This window comes from Littorina saxatilis, linkage group LG17 (genome assembly GCF_037325665.1).
Source record: "Littorina saxatilis isolate snail1 linkage group LG17, US_GU_Lsax_2.0, whole genome shotgun sequence".
NCBI lineage: Eukaryota > Metazoa > Mollusca > Gastropoda > Littorinimorpha > Littorinidae > Littorina > Littorina saxatilis.
Window position 1 is genome coordinate 50,441,316 of NC_090261.1, and position 7,070 is coordinate 50,448,385.

Here is a 7,070-nt window from a genome sequence, read left to right on the forward strand (position 1 = left end):
CATGTGAGACAGGAAAGGGCAGGAGGTCGTTTTGTCGTGTGGCTGCTTCAATAAATATCCTGCTGAGCTTTCCTTGTCAGGGTCTTAATTTATGCCTTTGCACTGAACAGGAAGCGATCTCATAGTACACGGCTGGTGTTATGTTAAATATCCTTCTGTGATAATGACTACAGGTAAAACATATCCAAACAGGGGGTTGGGGAAGGGTAGGGAGGTAGGGGGGGGGGGGGGGGGGGGGGGTCGGGGTGAGGCGTGGTTGGTGCAGACACAGAACAGAATTATGGCTTATAATGGTAGTGTCGATAAAAATAATAATAATAATGCTACTAATAGTGACGAGGGAAATGCTGATGATTTACGAGGAAACCTGTAACTTTGACGACAACGATGATAATGATAATGATTACAATGTACATAAGTTCGCAAACATCAGAATTAAAGCAAGGATGATAATGATAATGATTATAAGATAGGGGATAAGGGCACAGATTTCACACAGTCCTGTAAGGTTACCCTCATGGACATTCGGACTGATTTCTCACAATAATGTACATAGCGTACATAATTAAAGCAAAGATGATTACGAGTATGCTAAAAAAAACACACGCAAGTTTGATTATAAGATCAGTAACAACGCAATATTTACGATGAAAAAAAACCCACCAACAAACAAACAAACAAATAAACAACACGACGGATTGGATGTATCGAAGCAAAACAAACTACTTAGCTTCCATGAACAATTTTGTTTTTTAAATCGATAACAAACAGATGAGGATGTCCATAAACACAGAGTGTTCAGCCTTAACAGGTGTACACAACGCAGGTGCGCTTAAATGATCTGCGTTTATTACTTTGCTAATCACCAACAGAGGGAGCGTTCAGGTTTAATACATGCATGGCATATGTGACACGACCGGAGATGGGGGTCGTCTTTTACGCATGGCTGAATATGTGATCACCTGCTGTGAATATTGTTGTATGATCAGAAGGTGTCACGATTCAGAATACAGATTGGTTGAAAAAGACATCAACAAAGATGCTGGATGAAGAATATACACAGATCACATTTTGTCCTTGTTGTTGTTGTTGTTGGTGGTGGTGGTGGTGGTGGTAGTCGTGGTGGCGACGGCGTATTGTTGTTGTTTTAGTTTTAGTTTTTGTTGTTGTTGTTGTTATTGGTGGTGGTGTGGGTGGTGGTGTGTGTGTGTGTGTGTTTGTGTGTGTATGTGTGTGTATGTGTGTGAGTGTGTGTGTGTGTGTGTGTGGTGTGTGAGGGCGAGAGAGATAGAGAGAGCGAGAGAGTGCGAAGACAGACAGACAGACAGACAGACAGAGTAAGAGAGTGCTCAACGCCAAGACATCCAAGCGAAAACAGCCAAGCTCGTCCCATCTGCCTTTAAAACCATCCATCCATTTTCTCTCCGCACTTCAGGTCCTGTCGTTGTCGTTTATTATAAGCCTAATGTCGTGTGCTGTCGGAGTGTGACAGATGTTGTTGTTTAGGCGTCTGAATGAAACGACATTTCCTTGTTTTAGTGGGTCAAAGCTCAGAACTCCGAAGTTGCACATTTCTATCACCAACACCAGGTCACCTTTGCTGGTTCTGTACGGCAGCTAGCTTTCCCACCGTCGCGATATAACCTTGAACGGTTGAAAACGACGTTAAACACCAAATAAAGGAAAGGAATAGCTTGAAAATCCCAAAGGAGAAAGCAACACGAATTTCTACGATGACAACCTGACAGGACTATATAATATTACACATTTCTGAACATTAATATATATTTTCCCGTTCAAAAATACACTTACAAGCCTCATGGCCTTCCAGTTCAAGCCCAAGTTAAACTGCAAAACCTCAAGCGCTGTTTTCATTTCATGAACCCGCACCGACAACATCTCTTTCATATCTTTGACGAAAAGAAACATTGTTTGTTTGTTTGTATGTGTGTTTGTTGTTGTTTTGTTTGTTTGTGTGTGTTTGCTTGTTTGTTTGTGTGTTTGTCTGTTTCATTTGTCTGTCTGTCTGTCTGTCTGACTGTCTGTCTGTCTGTTTGTCTGTTTGTCTGTTTGTGTGTCTGCCTGTCTGTCTGTCTGTCTGTCTGTCTGTTTGTTTGTTTGATTTCGTTCTTTTCTCACTCAGTGCGTGTATGCTATGACAGGACTGACCACCGTAAATCAAAATGAAATGTGTCTTCACCATAAACCCCGAGTTGACACAGTATGTCAGTATAAAAGTGACCTTTGATACATCACACTGACCCTGGGACCCAGCTACAATAACACCCTCTCACTGTCCATCCGTAATGATAGTGTCCAGTGTGTGACATGATCAACAGGAACGGGGGGGGGGGGGGGGGGGGGGGTGGGGGAGGGGTGGTGGGGGGAGAGAGAAGAGGTGATCACGGGAGGGGGACATAAGGGGACGGGAAGACGGAGAGGATACCGATCAAATCATAGACCAAATAGCCTGGACCGCCAACTCGTCACGTGACCCTTCGAGGTTACGACGCTCGACTTTCAGGGGCGCTTTGCGTCCGGTTTGAAAGGCCAGCGATTCGAAGACAGTGAAAAGAAAGCACGCTCCAGTTATTTGTGACAATGGGAGGTGACAATGAACTGGATTTTCCAAAACTCCAAACTAAACTTAACAAGTGACGGACGCACCTACACCAGCGAGGAGTTCCAGACGAAATGCACCATGTCCAGCGACCAGGAATCTTTTCCCGCCATGGATGAAATCTCCATCTCAAAGAAGGGAGTTGAAAAACTCCTTCTGAACCTGGATCCCACCAAAGCAACTGGCCCAGACGACCTATCCCCCCGTGTCCTCAGAGAGCTCGCACCCGAAGTTTCACCAGCACTGACGACCATCTTCCAGGAATCACTCCGCTCAGGGTCCGTCCCGGATGACTGGAAGACTGCCCATGTCGCCCCAGTATTCAAAAAGGGCGAGCATTATGACCCAATGAACTACCGCCCAATTTCTCTCACAAGCGTTTCGTGCAAGGTGATGGAGCACATTCTGGTCAGCAGCATCATGAGTCATCTCGAGTCCAACAAGATACTGTGCGAAGAACAACATGGGTTCAGAAAAGGTCGTTCATGTGAAACCCAACTGCTTGAACTCTTTGAGGAACTCACAACCAACTTAGAAAAAAGCCTCCAGACTAATATAGTTGTCATGGATTTTGCCAAGGCATTTGACAAAGTCAACCACAGTTTACTGTGCCATAAACTCCACCACTATGGTGTCCGAGGAAAGGTCAACGACTGGATCGGGAGCTTCCTCAGTGGGCGCCGCCAGTCAGTCGTCGTGGAAGGGGCAGAGTCTGACTATACTGACGTCAAGTCAGGAGTACCCCAAGGATCTGTGCTGGGCCCATGCCTCTTCCTAGCCTACATCAATGACCTACCGGACAGAGTCACTTCAAGCTCGCGCCTGTTTGCAGACGACACCATGCTGAACAGGCCAGTGACTTCTCAACAAGACCACGAGAGTCTCCAGGACGATCTGCGAAGCTTAGAAGCATGGGAAGAAGAGTGGGAAATGTCATTCCATCCTGACAAATGCAACACCCTCCCAATGACTCGAAGCAGAACAACCAAGCCCCACGACTACGTGCTCCATGACCACCAGCTGGAGTCGGTGGACGCCATCAAATACCTGGGCGTCACCATTCAGAAAGATGCAGGTTGGGACAAACACATCAACAACGTGTGTGCCAAAGCCAACAGTGCACTAGGCATGCTGAGGAGAAACCTGAAAATCGGATCTCCAAAGACAAAAGAACTAGCCTACAAATCACTCGTCCGACCAATAGTCGAGTACGCTTGCACAGTCTGGGACCCGCACAAGATCAAAGAGGTCAGCCAGATTGAAAAAGTGCAGCGTAGGGCAGCTCGTTTTGTTCTCAACAGACACAAACAGACGGCCAGCGTGGACGACATGCTCAACGAACTAGAGTGGCCCTCGCTAGAAGAACGCAGGAAAGAGGCCAGGCTCTCCATGCTGAAGAAGATCACATCGGGATCCGCACATGTGAGGTGCGAGGAGCTACACCTACTCGCCCCAAGGGCTAGAAGAGGAGTCCCCACAGAGAGACAGCAATTCAAGCGGATCCCAGCGAGAACAAACTACAGAAAGAACAGCTTCCTCCCAAGAACAATCAGGGACTGGAACGAGACCCCTTCATCCCTCCTCCTCTCACACCCCCAGACCCCAGACTCCTACACTGCGCAGGAGTCGAGTTCCTGCATTGTGCAGGAACTCCCCAGCCCCCAGTAGATTCTAGCTAGGGTTTTTTTTTTTTTTTTTTTTTTTTTTTTTTTTTTGGAATCTGCAACCCTCCACAATGTGACATAATGGTCAGCCAAAATGACCGTGGTCACAATATGGAAGAAGAAGAAGAAGAACAAAACTCATCGAAAAACATGTTCCATATGCACTTTAGCTGAGTTTATTTTAGCATTTTCAGAACTTACCTCGGCAACTTCGTCCATGTTTACAATCGACACCGGATATGACATCCCCCTGATTTCTGAAAGGCCATGTAAGCGTAGGTTCCTAAATGCGAGAGGCCGCTACCTCGTAATAGAGAGAACTGAAAGAGCGGAGAGAGAGCTAGTTGGCGGTCCAGGATAAATGGTCTATGATCAAATGGAGGAGAGAGCATGAGAGGGGCGTTTTTGTTATCAACAAACCCAATCATAATAATAATGTAAAGTATAACGAAAGAAATGTCTAATAATTCTCAGCCTGTCTCTTGACGATCATCCGCGTGTTTTCATTACCTTCTTCTGTGTGATATACAACTCAAAATGACGTGAATTTATCATTGGATAATTAGTTCTGCAAAGTGCCCGTGTGCTTCAAGAGTAATTGTTGAATTGATAAGAGTCGTTAGATATTTATTCAGAGACTTATTGAGGATATGCTTGAAACAAAGAGATGAGGTTACTTGCGCACAAGCTTTGTGTGCAGATAAATGATCAACTCCCTATCTATCTGTTTCTGTGTCTGCCTGTCTGTCTCTGTCTCTGTCTGTCTGTCTGTCTGTCTGTCTGTCTGTCTCTCTGTCTCTCTGTCTGTCTGTCTGTCTGTTTGTCTCTCTCTCTCTCTCTCTCTCTCTCTCTTTTCTTCTTCTTCTTTTCTCTCTCTCTCTCTCTTGTTCTCTCTCTCTCTCTCTCTCTTGTTCTCTCTCTCTCTCTCTCTATCCCTCTCTCTTGTTCTCTCTCTCTCTCTCTCTCTATCCCTCTCTCTCTCTCTCTCTCTCTCTCTCTCTCTCTCTCTCTCTCTCTCTCTCTCTCTCTCTCTCTCTGGACTTTTGTAGTAAGACAAAATGAAATCGCTGCTGTAATACAATGACTGTCCTGTTGCTACGTTGATCATCTATTAGGGCGGCTTTGTATCTGTCATTATTATTGTAATCTGATATTGTTTCGGTGTTGGTGTTAGTGTTAGTGTTAGTGTGTGTGTGTGTGACGGTATGTGTGTGACGGTGTGTGTGTGTGTGTGTGTGTGTGTGTGTGTGTGTGTGCCGTGTGTGTGTGGGTGTGATGTGTGTGTGTGTGCGTGCGAGCGTGCGTGCGTGCGTGCGTGCGTGTTTTTACACTTCCCTCTGTCTGTGTGACTGTCTGTCTGCCTGTGTTTACGCTTAAAGGTGGACGCTTGTTACCTGCGACAGTGTCATACTACTAATAGTTGTATTATGTGGCTATGATGTGGCCAAAAACATAATAGGTTATATGATATTTCGATTTAATTTTAGTTCCTTGCCTGACAGGAAAACGAAGCACAAATTGTGGAAACACAGACTACAGATAAGGAAAATGTGCGTGCCAAGAAGATAAACACTGCAGATAAAAGCTGTTGTAACGACGAAACGAGAATTTTGCGCTTTGCAAATAATAGCCTTGCTCACTCAGATTTTTGTTTACTTTTAATCATATGTGATAACTGAAGTGTTTTTCCATCCAATTCAGCTGGAAAGATAGAGAAGTGTTCCGTTGATGTGTGAATTGACCAGTAGGCTGCAGAAAACCATGTCTGAATGTCCTTGTAAAAAGATACACGAAGATAATAGACAGGCAAACAGATAAATTCACACACACACACTCACACACAAACACACTCACACCCACGTACGCATGCCGCACGCACTCACGCACGTACGCACCGTGCGTAGCCTACACCGCGTGACACCCACGTGTGTGTCTGTATGTGTGTGTGTGTGTGTGTGTGTGTGTGTGTGTCTGTTTGTGTGTGTGTGTGTGTGTGTGTGTGTGTGTGTGTGTGTGTCTGTTTATGTGTGTGTGTGTGTGTGTGTGTGTGCGTTTGTGTGTCAGTGTTTTTGTCTCGTGTATTTGTTTTGGCGGAGCGGGGCAGAGGTAATACTGGACTTATTTAAGTCGCAAATAGCACGTAACACGTGCAAAGTTAATTTACTACCAAAACACACCATACTTAGGCCAATGTGTCCTCCTTTCGACAAAACCATACAAAATATTTATTTATCAGAATCATAACAAATTATACTTTACGAAAATTAAAATTAAAGATTTGCTTGAACACCAAAACCATTTGAAGACAACAAAACATTATACACATTCAAAAACATGAATAAAGTATAAATACCTCACTGACCTTCCGATTATAACTCTTGTTGAAAAATAAAGTTTACGTTTAGTCCTTGTGAGCTCACACTGCAAAACGCAGACGACACAACTGCAAGAGCAGCCGACACTCTAGCAATGACGGAAGAGACGTCAGACTTTACACGCAGCACAGAGCACACCAAGACTGAGTCTTACTTTTGAAGTTACAACTGTACGTCTTGGCTGAGGCCACGTTGTCAGAAACGCGACGTGCGAGACTGTGAGCGCTAACATACACGAAGCAAGATCGCTGACACCTTATTTTCAACACATTTCTTGCAAGAGGACATTGTCTTTTGCACTGCAGACCATGCGCGGACGAATGGTAATCTTTTGTCTTGTTTTACTTCAGTTTTACCTGAAAAGTAAAGTCAGTGAGTTTCTCTCTGTCTCAGTCTCTGTCTGCTTACACA

General features: G+C 44.9%; 1 protein-coding gene across 2 annotated transcripts in view; it reads right to left on the bottom strand.

Moving 5' to 3' along the window:
* The window catches only part of LOC138953765 (paramyosin-like), a 26,740-nt gene extending 19,909 nt beyond the window's left edge, over positions 1–6,831 (bottom strand). The window contains exon 1 of one of the 2 annotated variants that reach the window (XM_070325669.1): positions 6,647–6,831. The gene's annotated coding sequence lies outside the window, so the exon portion shown is untranslated. Of the gene's footprint in view, positions 1–6,637 lie in introns of both variants that reach the window. The other variant, XM_070325670.1, reaches the window with a different exon arrangement.
* Positions 6,832–7,070: the final 239 nt, after the last annotated feature.